We start from the raw sequence: 24,746 nt of genomic DNA on the forward strand, positions 1-24,746 counted from the left end.
AATACTCGCTTGTAAATATACAGCCCAGACACATTAATTTCATTTTGGCGAAAATAGCACCCACTTGTTCCCAACAGACATGCTGCACTAACAGGAGGCTGTGCCTGGCCATAAAGAAACAGCAGCTATAGTATTAGCCTTTTCCTCTAGGCATGCTGCAGCTCTCTCTTTCCCCAGAGGTCCTAGAAATATGAACTGTAGCTCTTGTACAGCAGTCCAGGAAATAATTGATCATTTGCCAGTGTCCTGTTGGCGAGTTCCCACTCCTGGGACCCACTTTCAATTTCACACTATTTTGACTTTCTGGACACTGGGTTAATTTCTAGGAGAAAAGATGACTCTATACTTGAGCTGTTGTTACAAATCGCAGTTTTATGTACATGGCATAGACGGCATTTGTCTGTGTCATGTAAAATGCAAGAACAAAAAACCACACAACAATTGGGTTTAGTGTTGTACTAGGATAGAAAACGACAATTCTACATTACATCTGTTTCTACAAGTATGAAACAATATAGCCCCCTCCCCACTCCCCTTTCATCCATTCGGATACATCATGGGACTCGAAAGCAGCTTCACAAGGACGGAAGAGAAAGAAAAGCAGAGAGCTCTGGAACATTGAGAAATCCAGATTAAGAATAGTGTGGTAGTTTGAAATTCAAAGATGACAGGTGTATTTCTGCTCCCGTTTCCACAGACAAGAAGTAATCCACAGCTACGCAGAATTTCAGCCTCACAATACAACTGTATCTGAAGCAAGACTTAATTTGGTACCCTCCTAAAAAGGAGTTTTGCATCTCTATAAAGTGCCCTCAAGCAGTAAGATGGAAATCTTTATTCTAAACTGGAGAAACTCTACCTCCTGCTACAGATGTCTCACAATGCAATGGGTGGCAGCATTTATCACTTACGCAAAAAGCTGAAAGGGGGAAGAGAGGAAATGCCCATTTGGTAGTTTGGGAAACCCTCACACACAGTCACTGAAAAAAGCAAGGACAAGCAAGAGCAAAATAAGTCTGTGAACAATCTATACCCACAATATGGGGCTTTCATTAACGAGGTTATAGATTCAAGAGACAACAAGCTGAATAATCACAAACGGGGAGGGGGGAAAAACCTGATCCAAGCATTAATAATTCAATTAGTATTCATTGAAATAACATTGATTTTAATGAATTTATTTCACAGCATTGTTGCTGTCCTATGTACTTTTCAAAGTTTACCATTACAGTTTTAACGATCATTAGGGTACAGGTCTGAATGTGGAGGTCGGGAAAAATTTACGACAGAAAGAAGAATTAAATCTTTTTTTAAGTGGTTCAAATGAGAAAAAGCTGTTTAAAAAAAAACTGAAGTCTCCAATAACTGAAAAAAACAGACATTACAAAGTACTTACACAGAAGATCATATCTCTAGTTTCTTCTGTTTTCCTATACAATTAATTAAATATCAGTTCCATTAGTTTATTTTTTTAAAAGTTTTGAGTAAAGCTGTGGGGTTTCGTCAACAACCAGAATACAATAAGCAAATCTACTCAAAGGTTATCAATAATATTGCAGTCTTTTATATGGAATACAGCCGGCAAACTGCTCAACAAGCATGATGCTGTTCTGCGCAGCATATTTCAAATGTATTCCTTATGAAAGGGAGAAGAAGAAGGGTAGCGACTCAATTGGGGACCCATAGTGCCATTAGAATGGCACTTCCAGGTTTCATCGCCGCCAAATCCGTGTAAGTAAAATAGGGGTTGTTTTACATGTGGGTGGCAGCAGCACTGGCACCCGGAAGTGCCATTCTAACCGCACTATGAGTCCCTCCTTAAAGGGGTCATTTCCCAAAGGAAAGTTGGGAACCACTGCATTAAAGATACAGGTGGTACAAATTGCACTTAAAAATACAGGTTTATGAAGGCATGTGCTTTTAAAGTGACTTTGCATTGCTGTTCTCTTTGGATAGCCCAAGACATATGGTTTGCCATTAAAATTACTTTCATGGTCTCCGGGCAATTAAAAGTTTTGAATGGGTGCTGTTATAGCATAGAGTCAGTAAGTCCTGTTGTGAGGGATCAGCCACATTTCATAAGAAGTGCTTCAATTGCAAGATTGGTTGTAAAGCTGTAATGCTTACTAGGTAAACAAAAAATTCTGTAGTGCTTTTTGGGTACATGCTCAAGGACGCTTAGCCTCTCGAAACTCTGGGGAGCCTGTCTGCCAAGCCATCCATGGAGAGGCTACATCAGCTGCTCTCTTCTGAACTTGTATATGGTCTTCAGTTTCCCTTCTAGAGATTCTAACAATGGCCCCTTGTGCTTTGTCCTCTTCTATAAGAGGGAGCACCCACACTGGGGCATGCTGTAAAAACGGACCTTCTAGGATACAGTGGAGATGTACACAACATGGTAATTTTGATGGACAGCAAACCTTGCCATCAGCAAAGCCCGCTGGATCTGCTTGGGTGCACTGCAATAATTTTATAATGATCTAAATATAAATGCGATCCCCTTTACATTTTAGCTGTCACCTTGCATTACGTCAATACTAAAGTGAAGCAAAACTACATGGCTGTTTTAAAAAATGTAAACAATAGAAAACACTTAGACCTATACACATTGTGCCCCACAATGTTGTGGTGCCTGCGGAGCCTATGTTCTTACGTCCTGCATTTCAGTTCCAACTTTGCCTTGCAAAAACTATATTTTTGTGTTGTATATGCGGTATTTTCGCATACTATATAAACAGTACAATCCTCTGCTGACTGCTCAGAATTAAGTCCCACTGTGTTCCACTTAGTTCCAGTTAAGAGAAAAAAGGAATGGAGCTTTAGTAGTCTCAATAAATTATTAGCTTCCTTAGATTCAGATTCAAAGATAGTCATATTTTTGTTTTTAAGGTTTTTCCCCACTCTTTACTTGCCTCAGTTCTTGGAAACTCCAAATTCTCTCTTTGGTGCCCGGGGTTTAGTATTGTATTCAAATGATTGAAACCTGTGCTACTGGACATTTACAGCATGGAACCTTTGCATAACAAACGCTCTGCGTAATATCACCTTGTCTTACTGCCTCTTATTTCCAACCAATTTATATTGGTTTCTTATATCCAAAATCTTAAACCTATGTAAGTACAGTGGGCCCTCAGTATCCGCAGGCTTGGCACCCGCAGATTCCACCATCCATGAATGCCTCTCTGCAGCTCAAAGGGCCTCCAGGATGCAGCCGGAAGCCACTTTTGGTTCATGCCTGTGAGGCAGGAACGTGCCGTGACCTGTGTTGCTAAGGCACAGAACGTCACAGCGCCCCATGACCCGAAGTGACGTCACGTCTGGTTCATTTCTTGTTGTGACCCCTCTGGATATGTCTGGAGGTGTTCTGAGGGCCAGCCCTCTAGAAGGTCTTTCTAAGGCTTTCTGAGGGCTGGAGAAGCCATGTGTGGCCTCTCCGACCTTAGGAAGCCTTCTAAGGCCTCCAGAAGGCCTTTTAAATGTACTTCTAGTTTTTCATAAAACTGGAAGTATCTTTATAAGGCCTCTTCGGTCATCAGGAGGGGCCCTGTTGGCTGTGCTGCCACTGAAAAAGGTGAGGGGGATGGCGGCCAGAAACAGGGCTTTCTCGGTGGTGGCTCCTATACTGTGGAATTCCCTCCCCTTTGAGGTTCAAAACAGCTCCTTTGTAAACCTTCCGGTGAGGCCTGAAGACTTTCATATTTCAGAAAGCATTTGATGCGCGATAGGGGGCATGATTGCTGCTTTTCAAATAATTGCTTTTATACTGCTTGTTTAAACGCTGCTGGCCTTGCACTTTTACTCTTTGTTTTATTATTGTATTTTAATAATTTTATGTATTTTATGGTTTTTAAGTTCTGTTAGCTGCCTTGGGTGCCCTTCGGGGCGAAAAGTGGATTACAATTCCAATAAATAAAATAAAATAAAATAGAAAGGCCTTCCAAGGGCCAGAGAGGTTGAAACCTGCCTCTCTGACTTGTCCGGCATTTTTGGGGAAGGGTTCAGCCAGGGTCAGGTGAGGCTGGTCAACTTACCAATTCTATAACCATCTCACTATTGCAATTTTTTTTACTGAAAAACACACCACTCCTAGTTAAAGGGCCAGCTAGCTCATATATCATTTCCTATAATTCGGCCCATCAGTTTGTTCTATGTGGAGGAAGAGGAGGAGTACACTTTGGGGGCAGGGGGCAGGAAGGAGGCATAACACAATTCGAGTCTAAACAAAATTGCCTACACTGTACAAGTGGTGCAATTGTGTCACGATTCTCTAATGGACATAATGTATTTTCATTTTTATACCACCTTTCACACAATATCAATTAAAACAAAAGAATAAAATGCAGTGAAGTCAGAATTAAAAGGACTGGCAAATTTTCATCAGCCTTCTATAGAGCCAGGCAAAATAAGCAAGCCCCTGAGACATCTTAAAAGCCGAAAGGGAGCAATGCAAGACTTCCTATAGAAAGGGATTGCAGAACCTGGGGGCCAGTGCAGAAAAGGCCTTGTAAGCCAAGCTTGAATGGGGAGCAGAGTCCCTTCCCAAAATTTCAATGACCAGAAAGAATCACACATAAGCAGCTGTCCTTGAGATACCAAACTCTTCTGAGCTCTGGCTTTTTTAATGCAACAGCCAACACCTTGAATACAAACACAAATGGGAAGCTAGTGCCATTCCTTAAAGGATCTGAATTGTATGCTCTGATCTCATTGTAAACAGCCTTGACTTCATGTGAAACAGTGGAGATATATTCTGTCCTCTACACCCCTCCCCCCCCCAAAAAAAAAGAAAAAGAAAATGTGTATTCCAGTTTAGGTAATTACCACAGAATACAGAAATGAATGAAAGGTCAAATTAAAATACAAAGATTTTCCCCCACTTTTTTTACCAGTTTGGCCAAGTGTCACAAAAAAATACACCATCACTACTTGAAGCAGGAACAGACTGGAGCCTTTGAGAGCTCCCTGGCTATTGACTGAGCGTCTGTGATGCAACAGGAACACAGGAAACAACTTTTTAGTCCATCTAGCTCAGTATCAGTCCATGTGTAAACTAACTGGCAATATTAGGACCAACGTGGCTGGGAGATGCGCAGAGATGTGGAGAGACAAGACTATTATGGCAGTTACCCTCTGTTAGAGGGTGCATGCAAAAACAGGGACAAACAGAAAGCATCTGTAATAGAAAAAAAAGTGTGCATGTTTGGGCAAAGATAGAATATTACAAGTGGGGAAAAAAATCATGTCTACAATTTGGGTGGGTCTCCCCTTGCAATATTTATAATTACCCTATCTAGCCTTGCAATTTGGGAACTGCTTCTCTAGAAGGCTGAGCAGTAGTTGCCAATCTTTAAATCAAGAGGATGCGTCATGCTAGCTTTACTGGGGTACCTATTAGGGGATTTTGAGGACAGACATCTTCCCAAGTGCTGAATGTATTAGCTTGGCATAATACAATAGTAGAGTTTACAGTCTTTTCCTAAAAAATGCAGTAATTTCTTTATCAGAGATCTTGGAAAAGCAATAATAGAAAAGGTCGACAGTGATATATATTTGTAGCATAGTGAGGGGCGTTTTTTCCCAGCTGGCATGGTATGGCATGTAATTTTACACACCATGTTGCACCAGCATGCGGTAACTAAGAGAGATAGTGATCACTGCTTTCTAAAAATCCAAGAACTATTGCATGCCATCATTATAAGTGACCTGTGGATGCACATCAGTTCACATTCACATGCATTTTGCTAGGATTTCCAGCCATTTATGTGCACAAAATACAGTAGCGGCTTTACAGAAGTACGAAGACAGAAATTCCATTCTTATAAAAGTTTAGAGTTCATACCATTTCCAGAAGTTCACACACATGGCAGTTCTGGCGCACATGTAAATGCCAATGGAAGTTATTGAATGTTTATTCATTTGGATGTCTTGTGGTCAGGAGGGGAAAGTCTAACTTCCCTTTTCTGTAACTATATAGGCCACTTTATATATTACTGTTTATTGCATCAAGATTTACAGTCCAGCCCTATGTATGTCTACTCAGAAGTAAGTCCCACTAAAGTCAATGGGACTCACTCTCAGGTAAGTGTGGATAAGACTGCAGCCTCAGCCATGCAAATATACCCCCAAGGCCATGCATTCATAAAAGAGACAACACCACACATGAGCCAGACTATGTACATGACTAACCCCGTGAATTGATGCACACTTTCCTGGGAGTAAAATGTCACTGAACATAATTGGACTTAGTTCTGAGTAAACATGCAGAAGCATGTGCTGAAAAAAAAACTACTCTCCTTATAGGAAACAACAACATAGCAGAAAGTAAATTCTACAGAAGGAGCAGTGTAGGAATGATGCAGCTTTCATATGAACACCTTGTAGAACCCACTGTAAAAATCTACTAGACTAGTGATTGTCAAACTGTGGGTCTAGGACCCAACAATGGATCATGACCCAATTTTTGGTGGTTCACGAAACTGTCAGTGCAGATTAGGCTATGTGCATCAAGTGTTAAACAAGCTACTGCTTGGGTGAGATCACTGCTGCCCAATCAACATTATAGCCACACCCTGTGGTATTTATAAATCAGGCAGCAGCCTCTAGAACAGGGGTTGCCAACCTACGGCACACGTGCCACTAGTGGCATGCGGACACAGTGGCATGTGGGCACTTTGCAAGTGGCACACAGAAACACCATATATTTGGGGGGGGGGGGACATTAAAGTATAACAAAGAAAGCACTGCAAGCAGTTTAGTTTGCTTTGCTACTCCTTACACAGCATGCTCCCAAGTTTCTAATACTGCAATGGACACATTCAGGGCAGCCACAGCTACTCTGTTTGATTTGCTCTAGTTGGAAAATGGGGAGAAAGGTGGGAAAAGAACGATGGACAGGAGAGAAAGCCGATAGGGCAGATGCTAGTGACCTGCCAATAGGGTCACTCGCTTACTCGAGAAGGCCAGTATTGGTGGAGCACTGAAGAGGTGAGGGATGGGCTGTAGAAGACGGTAGGGACCAAGCAGGGCACTAAAGAGATGGCCAGTGAGATCAGCAAAGCTCAGGTGGCCCAGCCAGGTGGAGACGAGTAACAAGAGCACCAAATTCAGGAAAATCATCCGCTAAGAGATCCCAGCTAAGATCATCTTTGAGGATGAGATGATGGGTAGGCGGAGGGGAGCTGAACTGTGCAGAAGGACAATGAACGCACATTATATGGACCTTGGACCAAGACCTGCTGGGCCATACTAAAGGTACTTTCTGGCCTCATCAGCAGTCAGCCAGGTGAATTTGGAAAGCCCCAATTACGCAACACTACCATTTATTCTTGCTCTAAACTTTCTGACAATTGAATATTTACTGCCTTTGAACTTGGAAGCTCTATTTTGCTATTGTGGTAAACATGAAAAGTGATGTTAAGGTGGTGTGGCACATTCAAGATTCTCTACATAAAAAATAGCACATAGTGTGCTATGCGTTGGCCACTCCTGCTCTAAAGCCTCTAAAAAGTTTGCGAACCACTGGACTAGACAAAAGACATTCCAAAATGCTCTGGGCTTGTATGTGCTCCCAAATGGAGCCAAATCAGGCATTCTGGCCTGTCAGGCTTCAGTCGATAAAATCACCACACGCAGTCCAACGTCTTCACTAACATCTCTATCACCCACTCTGTCATCTTGGTTCATGGAGGGAGCTCCATTATTTTTTTTAAACCTGTGCTCCAAGATCAGTAATAAAAATCAATAAAAATGAAAACAGGATTTGAGGGCATAATGATGATACTCAGGGGCAGGGGTACAGCTTCAATGTATTTTTAGTTCATTTGGGCTGTGCAGGGCAAAAATCAGTTCACGCATTTTAGTTGGCATAGCTCCCTATATATTGAAATGGTCTCTGGGCATAGAAGATAGCGCTCTGCCTTTCAATCTCAGATCCTCTTGGTGCCTTACAATTTATACAATTCAGTACAAAGACATGTTGGTGTGACACTGGGGGAAAGTGAAGTTAAAGCATTTCCCCGGTTCTCCTGATGCTGCTGTCACCCTTAACGGCCTGTGGTGAACCCAGGAGAACTAACGCCTCTCCAGCAAGTGTGCAACCAGGGGCAGGCCCTGGTGCAGAATGTTTTTCATTTTTTCTGCAAAGGTGGTAAAGTCTAACACTACTACTGTTCTCAGCTGGATTTTCCATCCATTGAAGAATTATAAAACACACTTCCACCTAATTTTGAGCAAATGGCCTCTGATTAATTGAACGCTGCAGTGAAGATACTCTGCTTCAGTTCACAGGGAACTTCAATCTAGCAGAAAGATTTTTACCAAAAGAACAGGCGTTGATGGTTTGCCTTGTCCATTTGGCCTCATAGAACTCATCTGTGGAATTTCAGCTTGTCAGGTTCCTACACACGTAAGGTGCAGGAAATGTTGCTGATGATCAGCAAAATAGCAAAACTGCCTATACATAAAATGTTAAGGTAGAGTAATTTCTCATAGCCATAGTAAGTGCAAACGTTCTCATACTGACAGTGTCCTTTTAAAAACAGGCTGTGCAAGGATTTTGCCTCTGATTGTGAAAAATTTCCAACCTTGTTAGTTACACTCTTTTTTTTTATGCTTTTGTGTCTTGATGCATGCTACGTTAGCCAACCCCGACAACAAGAGTAACCCAAGTGCTTGTTAAATATTCAGCACGTAAAAGGGAAAGGTGACACAAAATGTGAAAGTATCACTGTATCTTTCTGAAACAGAGCAATTCATAATTAACTTGATTCCCCCATTCACTGCAATACCTAAGAAATGCAACCTGATATCAGCGGCACTGAGCAGCGTCAGAGGTAATTTTGCTCACTGTCTGAACTCACCCAAGACTACTCCCGAGAAACATATTGTGGCTTCAGTTAAATTCAGTAGAGTTACAAATACACTGAAAACAATAGCTGCAACATTAATATTAATAAGAGTATTTATATACCACTTTTCAACAACAAAACTGGGGGTGGGTCCCACTTACTCCTTCCTTTCGGTTAATAGCTATGCCAACTTCCTCCAATTTTCCTCTCTACCCACCACCATAAGTAGGAGGGCAGCATGTGGTTTTGTGATTTGAATCTGGATGGCTAATGTATCAAAATGTTTTTATTCTATGACAGGATTATTAAAAACCCACAAATTATTAACACACAATTGTATTTAATATTTGTGTTCAATGATAAAATGGATGCCCTCTTCCTACTTGAGACCAAAACATTCACATGAAAAAAGACCCAGATCTCTCTATTTACTCTTTAGGAGGCATTTGGGTATACAAATGATCGTTATCCAGCTATGCAGTCAATACTAAATTAGTAGGGACTGTGCATCTATAAAGCTTATGAAGTTGTACGAATTTGATTTGGATGTGCAAAACTATGAATGTGAAAAAATCCCGAATGCATAAACTTTATATCAGAACCAACCTTGAACAGTTCACCACATTTAGCAATGATAGTCAGGGCACAGAAATGCCCACCTCTTGGTATGCATGTATCTTGGGATATGGAAGTGTGCTTCCTACCAATAGCTGGTCTTGTAAATCAGCTATACTGTACATTACTCTGTATAGCTATAGGCTGCACAGTTCATACAACAGCAGTATGTCAGAAGGCCAGATGCAAGGGAGGGCACCAGGATGAGGTCTCTTGTTATCTGGTGTGCTCCCTGGGGCATTTGGTGGGCCGCTGTGAGATACAGGAAGCTGGACTAGATGGGCCTATGGCCTGATCCAGTGGGGCTGTTCTTATGTTCTTAGTATATAAGTGTTGATCCAAAAGGCCCCTCCCATTTTAATCCCCCATTAAAAACATGGGGGTGGGGATTTCAACAATTTCAGAGCTGCTTTCAAAAATGACTATGCATGCATCATCAGAATGAACAGACTTTTTTTTAACCCCACAACTGCCTGCCAGCCCAATCCCATGTATGCCTACTCAGAAGTAAGTTCTATTAGAATCAAGGGGGTTTACTCCCAGGAAAGTGTGGATAGGATTGGGCTGTTAGACAATATTTTATTGTCAAAACAAACATATCTAGCTTCAGTTCTGCATGTTCAGCAGTTTGGTTCAGTTCAGCATTGGATACAGAATTCAGCAAACATGATATACACACATACAGGGTGCAGGATTCTAATTTTCTATAAAGCTTTATATTTAGATTGGTTACCTACATTGGTTCAAATGGATTGTGAGAGTCTCATTTCACCAGTCAAAAATGCAGTCTCCCATACTCAATCAAGATCTGGAGGTAGTTCTGGTATAAATGCCAAGCCTTCCCAGTGCCCCATTGCACATTGCTTAATGTGCTCTATTTTCATTAGTTACTTCTGTGGAAACAAATTTTGGACATTTTGTGCATTCCTTCCAAAGAAGGATTAGAAAGTAGGATCAAACTGTGGTTTGCAATCCTGGTCTGGAGGAATCACGCAAGCCATAGTTTGCTCATTTGGATACATCAGCAAAGCAAAAGTCGTGTTTAAAGCAGAGCAGCATGAGTAAGAGAAAGGAAGGAGCACAAAAGCGTAGGGTTCATCTGTGTAATGCCAAACCACATGAAAACAACTCTAGGATCTTACCTCCCTGACATAAACAAATATAAAACTCTTCATGAGAGAGACTTCACAATGATGCTTTTCTAGTTAAATAAGGAAGAAGGGTATTGTGTTAAGTAGCAGCTCTGATCAGATTCATAAACAATTGTGTCTGAAGCTTACTGCTTAGACAAGTAAATTTATCTAGTCTTAAAAATACCATATTTCAGGCTATTTCATTCCTTTTCTATGGCAGCACTCCAATATATTAAGCTCTTCACACCATCCCACATTTTGATAGTTGGACAATTTTTTCTTCATAGATCAGTTTTTGACAAATGCCACCAACCATTCAGTAACAGTTCCAGCAGGATTTTACATGGGATTTTTTTTATTTCTCCCTGAAAATATTTTTCACTGAATGGTTAGAACATAAAAAAAATTAAAATTAAAAAACCACACACACCAAAATGAAAATGATAGTAAAATCATTTTTGATGTTTGGAAGCAACAGGTTTTATATTCCGTAAGACTAAAACATCTGTATTGTTTTAATTGCCACAATGCTGGAATTCAGATGCATAATGTACTGAATCCTTTTAACATTTACTTAACAGGATATCGAGCACTCTGACCTCAACTGGAGCACTCAGATCTAAAGTGTTAATAAGAAAGAACATGTTAAAATTGTAGTGTAGACAGAGTATTTAGTATTTAACATAATGCTAGTCAGGGTAGACTTTTAACATTCACAACATCACACTCACATCACATCACAAAAAAAAATCACATCAACAACACACTCACACACATCACAAAAAAAAAAAATCACATTCTAAAAACATATCACCATACTTTGGTATGTCTTCACAACCAGTATAATCAAACAGAAACAGCGCTCTATCCATAAAACAAGGATTCAAAGAGCAGGGAAAAATAATCAGGTTCATTGCTTTTTAACCACACATGGCTGATTGTTACACTGTAAATAATCAACTGATTTTGGTTACATTCACATCTACTATTGTGTCCCTACAACAAAACTATGTTTACAGGAACACCACCAGAATCACCTTCCAAATTAAGTGGCGTGTTCATCCTTTTGTTTCTATGCCAGCTTTGCTACTGGTCATTCGCTTACTGTTCAAGAGAAGAGCAACAACCTCTTCACCAAGCAACCAGGCCCACCCACCACCTACACAACTAAGCTGCTTTTCCTCCAGTTTGGAGATTCAACATGGCTCAATGACTGAACTTTCTCTGCCAGCAATTTGCACATAGACCATTATTTCTATGCAGCAACGGTACTGACTTACCTCTTATTACCATGGTGTCAATACTCTAATCCAGCCTTGGTAGGTTGGCACACCTTATTACAGAAGCAAAAGCATGCTTGCTCTGTTTTTCTAAGACCTAATTCCGGCTGCAGCCATTTCCCCGACTCCTAGTTAAGTCAAAGGAATAGTTAAATTGACTAGACCTGATCACAACTAACTTTAGGTCTAGTCAATTTTAGACAAACCTGACTTCACAGCCCTTTTTCACACATGAGAACAAACAGGAGAGGAACTTACACAACATTGGGGCAATGACAGGGGTGAGTTCAAAGACATTGTATACCCAAATCTGGGGGTGGAACATCACTCCTGCAATACATCAATAAAGGCTATTCAATACAGTTCACAAATTGTTCCATTAAAAGTTGGAATGGGGAAGAAATCAGAGAATATCCCAGACCTTTCACTGAAGCAGCATGAAGGGCAGAGTTCTGGTGGCAACAAGTTTTGGCAAGCCAAAATAATTGGTCCGCTGCATTTATAATATATCAAATATTTTCATGTCATATATTCTTGGGCTAGAATCCCCTTGCATCACTTCCTCTTGCTTTCTTCCACATAATCCTAACACTTCTACAAGAGTGCTCTTATTTCCTCCTTCCTTCTGCCCAAGCCTATAATGAGCACAATCAAGTCAAAATGTTTTTGTCTATCATCAAGTAATCGGTAATTTATTAATATTTTCCATTATCTACAACAATTATACAGATGGAGAAGAATAACTAAAATTAAAATTAAACTACTGCGAAGTCATCACATTGATTGCAATGGTAGAGATAGAAGGATGTACCTCTTTCGCTGCCCCATAACCCGCTCTGTAAGAGATAGATTTCTTCCAGATTTCTTGCTGAAAGGACAAGAGTACTGGTCAAAATGACAGAAAATTGACTTCCTGCTTGCAAACAGTGATGACAAGATCATTCAAACAAATTGTGCTGTTCACACCAAATTTGGCCAAAGCTAAACAAATACGTATATATATGGATTCCCATGCCTTTTTTTGGCTGTACAGCCATGCCCCCATATCTGCAAGGGTTCCATTCCATTCTGCGGTTAAATGAAACTGTGAATACAGGAAAGCACCTCCCCCCACCCTTCAAAGCTGAGGGGAGCTTCACTCCCCTCACCTCTGGAAGGTCCTCTGAGCCCAGCAGAGGCCACAGACATCTGTCCGCAGGTTCAGACTGAGAAGGCAAAAAAAGCAACTTCTGGTTTTTCTGAGAAACCAGAAGTGACATTTTTAATGCCTTATAAAATATTAGGAGGCCCAGGGAAGCTCCAGAGAGGAAGCCCAAGGGCATCTGCAGTCTCTGCTGGGCTCAGAGGACGCTCCCCTCACTCCGGAGGAAGAATGCAGGATAAGTGAATCCATGGATACGCCCCTGCTGTATTACAGACAATGTTTTTCTGATTATTTTCCACATTTTTATACCACCCTTCTTCCAACAAGTTCAGAGTGGTGTACATTGTTCTTCCCCTCCTTTTGTCCTCACAACCCTGTGAGGTAGGTGAGGTTGAGTGACTGGCCCAAGGTCACCCAGGAAGCTTTTAGTTTCATATTTGTGTCATTCACATTCACAGCACAATCCTAGGCATGTCCACTCAGAAGTAAGTCCCATTGAGTACTATAGAACCTGCTCCCAGATAAGAATGCATAGCAGTGGTTCTCAGATGTTTAGTACTAGGACCCACTTTTTAGAATGAGAATCTGTCAGGACCCAACGGAAGTGATGTCATGATTGAAAATGACATCATCAAGCAGGAAAAATTTTTGCAATGCTAGGCTGCAATCCTACCCACACTTACCCAGGAGAAAGTCCCATTTACTATCATTGTTAAAAGCATATACATAGCCTGTTCAAAGCACAGGTCTGTAACATTTAACCCCAGATGCAGTCACGTACCATGGTAGCATCAAGTCTGATATATTAAAAATAAAGTACTGAAATGAATTGGGACCCACCTGAAATTGGCTTGTGACCCACTGGGTCCTGACCCACAGTTTGAGAAACACTGGTATAGGATTGCAGTCTCAGTCTTATATGTCTATCTCAGCACTATATTCTGTCTCATTATATTCCTTGCATTTAATCCCAAGAATAAGATTTTACGTGGGTCCCAAATTACTTGGATGTTTAAAAAAGCAAAAATTGGACACTATGCATGCATGCCTGACTTTTGTAATGGCACATGGCTAAAACCAATCAAGTGTTATTTGTTCTTTAACATCTCATTGTGATCAATGGGACATCAAAGCACTAAAAGCAGGTGGGTGCAGTGCAACTCCAGTCACTCTTGGATTAAGCTGATTACATGGATCCATTTCAATCTGGCTTCAGGCTTGAGAACTGATTTGGTGTTCTCATGGAGGTCATAACAGCTAGTAGGAATGCATGCCCCTTGAAACATTTTTCCTTGGGCCCCTCATGCTACTCATGCCAAGTTAATATATGCTCTGCCATAAATCATCAGTATTTTTCACAACTTTTGGAGTTTGCCTCCCTTCTTTTTTATTTTGTTACGGAATGTCAACCTCTCGCTTTTTCCTACTGCCAGGAAAAAGAGTGGGGAAATGAGGCCCTGATTGCTCTCCTAGATGTCTTCATGGTTTTCAATCCCATCTACTACTGCAACATTCTAGATAGGTTGCCTGCATTGGGAATGTGGAGCCCTGCACTTCAGTGATTTCACTCCTATTCCACAGCCAATTCCAGAAGGTGATGCTGGGAGACAACAGCTTGGCCTTGGGATGTTTTTGCTGTAGGCTTCTACAGAGTCTCCCAGGCTTTTTTGACTTTACATGAAACCACTGAGCAACGTCACCCAGGGATTTGGGATGCAGTGTCCTTAGACTGCTGACACCCAACTATATTTCTTTCTCCGGTTCCTCATCAGGTTCAAGTAAAGCAATGAGATTTCTGAACTGGTGCCTGGTCCCCATAAAGAACTGGAGGAAGGTCAACAAACTGAAGGGTTAATCCAGTACGATGGTGATTCTGTTGGTAGGTGGTTCATCTGAGTCAAAAGTAGAGTTCTACTTTTAGATGAGTCATGCACCCTCTAAAGGACTAGGTTTGTACCTTGGGATGGTGTTGGATACTATTGAGGCCCAACTGGCTGCCACGGCATGCAGTGCATTTCATTAGCTTCAGTTGGTATGCCAGCTTCAGTTGGTATGCCAGCTTTACGATTATGACAGGTGCCCCCATCTCAATGGCGCTCTGTTTCCCCTCCCACCCGGATATGAAAACAGCAGATACGGAGGAATCAAATATAAAGCGTTGCCCAATGGGCCCCTAGCCATGCCCATTACCATTGTTTCTCTGCACTGTCTTATTTTCTTGTTTAACACAGGAAGAGTTTCTTGCTTAACACAGGAATATGACATGCAGGCAGGCAGCCTGCACACTAGAGGGAGGAGAATAACTGAACGTTAACAAGGAGCAGGACAGTTCCAGCTTACTGTTAACAATCTGGCTATGTCCCTCTAGCATGCAGGCTGCCCGCCTGCATGTCCACTTCCGGTGTTAAATAAGAAACTAAAAGAAAGTAAAGTACAGACCAACGAAGGTAATGGGGGGACATGCCCCCCCCCAAGAACCATAGATCAGTGAAACAGCAGATACTGGATCTGCAAATATGAGGTATGCCTGTATTCACACAGTATCATAAGTGGGCATGGTGCTTTTCCAAGTGTGAAAGACCTCACCCCAAAGGGTTCACTATTTAAAAATGGAAAAGGAGAGGGAAGAAGAAGCAGGCACAAACTGGAGAAAAATATGCAATCATTTCACATATATGGCTTAGGCTTAGTTAGAGCTACGTCCTACAAAAGGTAGTCTAATCACAGTTACCCATGCACAAACACCAACTAGGAAAGACTATTGCAATGTGCTATCTGTGGGGCTACCTTTGACAAATGTCTCAGAAACTTCAGTTAGAAAATGCAGATGTTAGTTTACTAATTAGAACATATCATCCAGTTCTTAGAAGTTACAATGACTGTCCCTTTCTGGGCACAATTCAAAGTGCTGGTACATGCCCATAAACACCCAAGTGGCTTGATGCCTTGGTTTCTAAATAAATGCTTCCTACATTTATAAGCCTGCCCAGACACCATGTTCATCAGACACCATGCTACAGGTCCTGCTACTCGTAATTGGGTGAGCAGAGGTCAGGAAAAGGGCCTTTTTATTTTGTAGCACCCCAAATGGGAGATGCCCTCTTTAAGTAGCCTCAGTTAAACGTTTTCAAATCCATTTCTGCATGCCCAGGCAATCCAGCATGCAATGGAAGGTCATTTTAATATTAGTTTTCATTGTTCTGCTGAATTGCATGCATTACTGCCTTGTTTTATGTTCTGTATTTTGTTTGATTATAGTTTATGTATTATCCTATTGAGTTGTTCCCAGACTTACTGATGTCAGTCACAATGCACTTCTTACATGGCAGCCTCATCTTTCCAGCTCTCCCGGGTGCCGTCATCTTGGATTAAACAAGATCTCACAAGAATTCTGAGAGCTTCTGCATGATCCAAGATGGTGGTGCCCAGGACAGCCAGGAAGAAGAGGCTGCTGGGAACATCCCACAGTGCCCCTGTGTGTTTGCTGTGGTGCCCTCAAGCACTGTGGCACATCGTTTGGGAACAACTATTTTATTGGATTTTTTTTTAACTGTTTATCGCACCACCCTGATAGATTTACCAAAGAACTTTATAATGTTTTGAATAAAAGAAGCTGAGATGGAAAAACCAAACTGCATCCAAGAGACAACACTGCAAAAAAATGAGTTGGGTGCTTTTGGAAGCATGCTGAAAAGAAAAATCATTGCTGTGTATTAAGAGGAGTAAAATGTTGGCAAAAAGTAGTCTTGTGAAAACTCAGGATTAAAAGGAAGCAAAATGTGCTGACCTACTTGCAACTTGTACCCCATATTAACTTTTAAGCTAATAAACTCTTCACTGTCATTCATTTAAAGCCCAAATCCAACTTTCTGCAGAAGGTCTATCCTTCCCCTCATGTTGCAAGAAACCTGCAAGGATGTTATTAATGTACCACAATGTAGAAAATCAGTTCAATGAAGCAGTGTCATGACACCTGGAAGATGTTTTCACTATATTCTAAGAAACTCACTATCAAATGGTCTTTGATGTTTACTGCACACTCATAGCTCCATTGCCAACACTTAGCAATCGTCTGTTAAGATGTGCAACTGCAAAGAAGAAAACACACCCTGCCCTTGCCTCAAGGTAAAGAAAGGGGGAGATCAGATATGCCTATTCTTTTATCAGAAACTGATAGGCAAACAGCTTTTGGCAAGACACATTGTTCTGTTGTGCGTTCATGTTGATCCATAGGGGAAACAAATGAAAATAATGTCTAAACCCCCTAGAACATGGAGGCATGACAATAATTCAAATACCAGATACAAAAAGGTACTTGGCAAGACACTGAAGAATTAAAAAAAAACTTCGCACCCATGTACTTGACTACAGTGGCGTCACTAGGATTCGTGTCACATGGTGTGGGAGGCATGTGTGTCACCCCATGTAGTGGGCGGGGCAGCGTCCCAGGTGGGCTTGGTGATGTACCATTGCCCCGCCCCCACTGGTTTTTTGGCTGTACCTTTTGTTATAACACAGATATTTCAATGTGGATTGTTTCATTGCATTCTGCATGAAAGTACGCATTGATTGATATATAACATGATGGTCTTATTCCTCCAAATACTGATTTTAGTGATTTTGAAAACTTGTAGAGTCTCACACACACGCATGTCAACTTACTAACACCTTATTGCAGCAGTTCTCAAACTTTTAGCACTGGGACCCACTTTTTAGAATGACAATCTGTCCAGGACCCATTGCAAGTGATGTCATGGCCAGAAGTGACATCATCAAAATTAAAATAATTATAATTAAATTAAAATAAAATAATTACATAAGGGGGAGCCAATCCTGTTCCACCAAGTGAATCTACTCTGAAGTAAGTCCTATTGTGGTCAATGGGGCTTACTCTCAGGAAAGTGTGGATAGGATTGCAGCCTGTGAGCCCAAGCCTATGCATGTCTACTCTGAAGTTCCATAGTGGTCAATGGAGCTTACTCTGAAGTCTGCCTGCAATAACAACCCCCCAAAAAGAATTAGTGAGCTCTTCAGCCCTCCCAGTGCCCAGTTTAAAGTTCTTCTATTTCAGGCACATCAGAATAAAGACCCTCCTGGCTTCACAAGTGCAAAACAGAAAATTTTCCTCCTTACCATTCAAGTCACTTTTTTGTTCTTTTGGGGAGGGGGGGAGTCTGCCTTCTAGAGCAGTTCCATTGGATCAGGACCCTTCTGGTGTCCTCACATTCCCCTTTGCCTGGCCTGACCACCAGCCAAGGCACGTCTGCCTACTTGCAAGTAAACGCAACTGTGAGGCTGCTTTGCTATCCATAGGGCTCCACAGAGTGGGAGGAAGGCAGCTGGGAGGGAGGAACCTCCTTCTCCAGTGTTTTTTGGGGCTGCACTCATTGGATGAGGACCATTCTGATGTCCTTGGAGCCTCTCAGCCCGTCTTGACTAAGGCAAGTCTGCCTACTCATGAGTAAACACTACCACATGGCTTTGTTTCGGGCTCAGACTCGCAGCTGGGAGGGGGCAATTCTTGAGTGTGTTTTTTGGGCTGCATTCATTGGATCAGGACCATTCTGGTGTCGTTGGAGTCCTCTCAGCCTGCCCTTTCCGACGGACTATGGCAAGTATGCCTATTCACAAGTAGACGCACGATACGGCTCACTTTCACTTTAAATAGGGCTCCATTTATTTTTTCCTTCTGGTTTTTTGGCCATAACTTTTGAATGAAAGGAGCTATTTCAATTCAGTTTTTTGCACTGCACTCTGCTGGCCATTCCACATCCAATGGTGTATGGAATGACACGGTAGCTCCTAACCCCGTGATGTTAGCACGTCCTCCCCCCAGGGCACATCACCCCCCCCAACGCGTCACCTGGTGCGGCCCGCACCCCCCTAGTGACACCAGTGCCTGGCTATCGTATCTGATGCCATCTAGTGTGTAACACAATGCAATAGAGACTAACTAGAAGATTTACAACCTGGAGAGGAAGATTTTACTTTGCCATGGTGAATTCACTGTTCATAAAAATAGAAAGAGGACACTTCAGTGGAAAATGTTGGCAGAACTCTGGGGAGTAGCAGGGCACATTAATTTATATGACACGCTGCCCCGTTTCTCTTGTAGAGGCCCACTGGAGGGGTTGGCTACCCTGAGGTTTTAGATAGGTCTCTAATGACGAAAAAAATAAGAAGTTTATGTCAATTCATTGTGCACTGTTTTTAACATGGGTACTTCTAAAAAAATGTGTTGTGCCTTCCTTTAGAAGTGCAAGTACAAAAGAACTGGCCCCACCCCATATGATATTTTCCACAAATATGACTTGCAAGTATAGCATACATGATCAGTGTGTTTTGCAATGTGTAACCTGTGATTGAAACATTAAAAAAAAAATTATTAATCCAAGAAGTATACAGCCAAGTTACACAGCATTCCATTTCCCAAGCTTATCAATAATGGATCTCTAAGCACACGCAGCCAACAGTACACTAATACTCTATTTACTGCACTGTTACAGCTACTTTCATGGTGTTCAGCACACGCGCGCGCGCGCACACACACACACACACACACACACACACACACACACACACACACACACACACACACACACAGAGCTATGACTAGAACTCCACCAAATTTTCATGTCTGAAAGTGAAAAGTACATCTCGCAAGGGTGCAGAAATACTCCAAGTATGGATGCCCTTTGTGGACAAGGTTGTAGCACACACAGATGGTGTCAGGTTCAATCCCCAACATCTCCAGGTAGGCTAGGACTACAATCCTATTCACACTTAAGTGGGAGTAAGTCTCATTGAATCAAATGACACTTCTGAGAAGGCATGCATAGGATCGCTGCCTGAGAACCACTGCCATTCAGTATTAACAGTACTAAGCTAGATGGACCAGTGGTCTAACTCAGTATAAAGGAAGCTTCTAACCCATACCTTTACTGTATTGTGTATTTTTTTTACATTTTCCCCATGCCTTGATCATATAAGCAGCTGCTACAAAATAATTTTCAGAACTTCCTTCCAATCATGCAGAACCAGCCAATCATGCATCGAACATGACAACATCAAAGGGCAATACAGCCAATCAGTTGGGACTATACAATGTTATTGAGGGAAAGCATTTTCCTCACTTTGAATGACAAGAGAAGAGGCAACACAGGAGTGCTGCTCAGGCCACACTGTCAGAGTCCTTGTCTGTCAGATCTGCACAGCATCTGTTTATTATTCTTTACCATCTCAAATGTTCCGCACCTGAGGGTTATCCACCTAAGCTTTTAGAAACATCTGTTTGGATGAACCAGGTCTACTTTGTTTATGGACTAGTGTACCTTAATTGATTTTTCAACATTTCTGTTTGGACCACTCATGACAAGTGTGCTACACATGGTTGTTTAAATTACCAAAGTGAAGTTGCATTCAAAATTCTGTTCTGCTCTCCTGGCACAGTTACGGCTGTTCATCCTCATCTGTGCTTTGCCACAACTGCACAAGTTAATAGGGAGATGAGGCAGCAGTTCAACCGTGGGGATATGCTGCCTTTTCTTCTGCAAAACTGGTTTTAAAAGGGTGCTTATGTTTCACAAGGACAAAGGTCATGCCTCATTATCCATCGGGGTTCCAAAATGGAATCTCCAGTGAATGGAAAAAAAAAAAAATCAGTGGATAGGAAATCAGTGGAAAAATAGCTTTAAAGATCCTTCCAGGTTTCTTGCTCCTCCCAGGTTTCTTGCTCCTCCATTGTCACCTCAGAATGCATTGGTATAGATCAGGGGTGTCCAAAGTTTTTGGCAGGAGGGCCACATCGTCTCTCTGGTACTGTGTCGAGGGCCAAGGGGAAAAAGGGAATTAATTTACATTTAAAATTTGAATAAATTTACATAAGTTTACATAAATGAATATATTAAAGATTAACTTATATGAATGACCGAATGGTCTTGCAATAGCTCAAGGCCTATAAAAGGCCTTAAACAAAGCAAGGCTGGCCTTTCCTTTTCTGCCGCTACTGCATCACAGATGTGAAATGACAAGCAGTGGAGGGAGCCCTCATCCCTCAGCTCACATGAGAGGTCAAAGAGTCACCCTCACACTGACAGCAGTTGTGTTGGGCCAGTGTGGGCTCCAACAAATCTCTGGAGGACCAGAGGCTCATTGGAGACTGGGGGCTCCCTGAGGGCCGCATTGAAAGGTCTCAAGAAGGGCCCCAAGTGGTTTGGGTACCCCTAGTATAGATGCTATAACGTATTCAGCCATAAAAGGGGGGGGAATACTGGAATCTAATGGAATGAAATTGTAATTACAGGTGAAGCCTCTTTATTCACGGAATTTCTATTTGTGAATCTGGTTCAATGCAGGTCTCCAGACTTGGCTCCACTTGAGCCCTTCGGAGTCCGAAGTGCAGCTGTGCTCCAGTTGCCTTCAGAGGCTCTTCTGAGGCCCATGGAGACCAAGTGCAGCCTCCACTGGCCTCAGAAAGGCCTCCGGAGGTCCTAGAAGTAGACTTCTGGTTTTTGCCCAAAAACCAGAAGTGCCCTTTTAGGACCTCAGGAGGCCATTTTGAGGCCCTTGGAGGCTGCACACGGCCTCCACAGGTCTCCGAACAGCCCCGGACATGACAGGAGGCAAGCCCCGGTCATGTTCGGAGTTTGGTGGACCCCGAATTTCAGGTGACTTGGTTTCACGCAAAATCTGGTATTCGCGTGGGTTCCAGGAACGGAACCCTCATGAATAACAAGGCTCCACCTGTATTTAACAGCACAAAGGTAGGAAATGATATTTGGATGCTTTTTTTCCTTTGTTACAAGCCATTTAAAAGGTGGACCTCGGTATCAGTGGCGAGTCAAGTCAGTGGATTCCAAGGTCCCAACTGTATTTGCAAGTTGGCTCTAAAAAATCAGGATAAAGATTATTCCTGTCATAATCCCAACATTTACGTAATGGATTATTGCATCTGATATTACGAAATAGTAACTGCAACCAAAGCCATATATGGCCCCACCCAAGTAGTCAGTTTTGCATTTAGCTATTTGAATAAATTGAAAGAAAAAGCTGATTATGAAGAACATAATAGCTCTGCTGGATCAGGCGGAAGGCCCATCTCGACCAGCTTTCTGTATCTCACAGTAGCCCACCGAATGCCTCAGGGAACACACAAGACAACAAGGGACCTGCATCCTAGTGCCACTTCCTTGAATCTGGCATTCTGAGGAAGACTACGTCTAAACCAGGAGGTTGCACATACCACTATGGCTTGTAACCTGTGATGGACCTTTCTTCCAGAAATCTGCTCAATCCCCTTTTAAAGGCATCTGTGCCAGGCGCCCTCATCAAATTCTGTGGCAAGGAGTTCCACAGATTAATTACATGATGGTTAAACAAATAATTTCTTTTGTCTGTTCTAACTCTCCTGATTCTCAGTCTCAGAATAAGTCACAGAATCAAGTGCTTAGAAAAGGGTAGAAGGCATATCATTTTGTCAACGCAAGCAAGGAAGCAGAAAAACGTGAATTGTGCCAGCAAGGCCAATTGTCAAAAAATTGGCTAAATGTCCTTCTGTTTCAGACAATAGCTTATAAAGAAATTAAGGAGTCAGTTAAACTAATTCACTTTAGAGGAGCTTGCCATCATAAGGCTGACAGAATTCCAGTAGCTCAATAGTCAGACACAGAGACTGTCAATGGTCCCTCAAGCAATTAATTTTCTCCCAGCTTCTCAACTGCATTATACAGAAGCATAGACGGGATCTTACCCACATTAATCAGGTAATGTGAAAACAAAGCTATGCTGCCATGTCACAAGACTTATCAGGCAGCTGGAAATAGTGACCTGAGGAGGAAAAAAAAACAACAACTTGCCATACAAAATTGTGTGCTTTGTAACAGCAGGATCATCTAACAAAAGAGAAAAACATTATACTCAGACTAATAACACTTGTTAACCAACTCAGACTTCTATATTTGCAAAGCAGATGATTAGTTCACTCTCTATATGCAATAGATGCTAGAGAGACGCTTTTGTCTAATATATGCAGTATTTGTTATACAAATGTTCACTTCATACATGCAAAGAGTGGAAACTATAGTGTGGAAACCTGTGTAAAGTAGCAGGTATCTACACAGTAAAAGTGGGGTTATAATCAGTGCTTTAATGGGGGGGGGGGGTTTTAACAAAATCCACAAAGATGATTCCCTGTCTCTCCACATGCTGTATCATGGCCTCCTCTGTAGGTTTCTAAAAACAGTAACTGGGATGACTGGTAAAAAAAAAGTAAGGAGGCAAGGGCCCCTGTAATTCAAGTACTTATGTTTGGACTCAAGTACTTATGCCAGGATAAAATCTAAACGGTAGTAATTGTGCTGGATTTCAGCAGAAATCACAACAATTGAGGGACACTTGACTCACAAATAAATTTCTTTGCACTCTTTGAGGAAGTCACTCCTCACAAAGTTGAAAGGGGAGCTCTAGTGGGCTCCCAAACATGAAATCAGAATTTCTATCTCCATAAAACCAATTGCTGGTTCTGGACATCTCTGTGTTTCAGTCTGGTGTGATCATCTTTTGATTTTGCCATAAAAACAGATCTTGCTAAAATGACTTGTGAACATGTTTCCTTGAATCTTGGTTATCCCATGTGATAGGAAAACAAAAAAAAATTCCACTCCCAGAAAGGAGAACAGTGGGTTCTGATCAAATTTGCATTGCATAAAACGCACACTGTTTACACAGTTATCTGCAAGCAGATCTACCAATATACTGCAGATTTTACATTCTTCCGAGGATTGTAGGTGTGTTTTTCAAAAGGCCATTCATGAAACTATATTAGAGGTGCCTGGCATCTATTAATGTTACGTCCTTTGACATCCAGTCAGTGAAAGATAAAAGATGGCATTAACTTTTCACAGTGGAGTGAAATGAACATGTTAAAAGAAATGAGCAAATACTAAATAGATGTGCAGTGCAAGGTGACCCAGTCGACTTTAACAGAGTACCAAAATATAATCAAATAAAACCTATGATCTTTAGACTGAAAAAATGGTGCGCCAGGAAGGCAAACACAATTTTTAAATCTGCAAAGACCAACTGAAATAAATCATGCATAAATTGTAACATGCAGCTGAGTCCGCTACAACTACTTGATCCTTGCAAGGGCATCAATATTGAAAGGGTGAGCCCGAGTCACAGTGAGCTCAGTTTTCCTTGGAACTTCATCCTTCTGCTACTCACTCCCTTCAGAGTATATAAACACATAGAAGCATCAATGCAAACAACCTATTGCATACAAAGTGAAACTGTACTCAGATGTTTTCCAGTAATAATTGGATTGCCTACCTAGCCCTAGTGAATTAGCCTACCTAGCCCAAGTGAATTATCATCATCAAAGCTGCTGAAATCGAGAGTGGGTGCTTTTCTTCCCAAAACGATGATTTTTAACTCCAGCTTCTCTTTAGGAAAAAGTCTTAGAGGTGGACAGGTAAACTCACCACCACCAAACCTACTACTTTTCATTGAGGCAGTGCAAGGGCCTTCCCTCTAATCTCTTTGACCAGATGTACAGAACTCCACATGGAAATTAGGCGTTTTAACAAAATAACTGCACATTTTGATGCTAAACTCATGTGGGTTTCCTTATCTATGAGACATCTATGAATATTTTCACACAGAACACCTTTTTTCACTTTTTATTCCATTAAATTCCAAATCTTTCATATATGTCTAATAGGAAAATCAC

General features: G+C 41.7%; 1 protein-coding gene across 2 annotated transcripts in view; it reads right to left on the reverse strand.

Annotated features, from left to right (window-relative positions):
* Positions 1-24,746, reverse strand: part of FIGN (fidgetin, microtubule severing factor) — a 136,700-nt gene that overhangs the window by 61,541 nt on the left and 50,413 nt on the right. The window contains exon 1 of one of the 2 annotated variants that reach the window (XM_066609486.1): positions 12,686-12,742. The exons of the other annotated variant lie outside the window; for it this stretch is intronic. The gene's annotated coding sequence lies outside the window, so the exon portion shown is untranslated. Of the gene's footprint in view, positions 1-12,685; positions 12,743-24,746 lie in introns of those variants that run through there. 2 annotated transcript variants of the gene reach the window in all.

Source organism: Tiliqua scincoides, chromosome 1 (assembly GCF_035046505.1).
Source record: "Tiliqua scincoides isolate rTilSci1 chromosome 1, rTilSci1.hap2, whole genome shotgun sequence".
In the NCBI taxonomy this organism is placed as follows: domain Eukaryota; kingdom Metazoa; phylum Chordata; class Lepidosauria; order Squamata; family Scincidae; genus Tiliqua; species Tiliqua scincoides.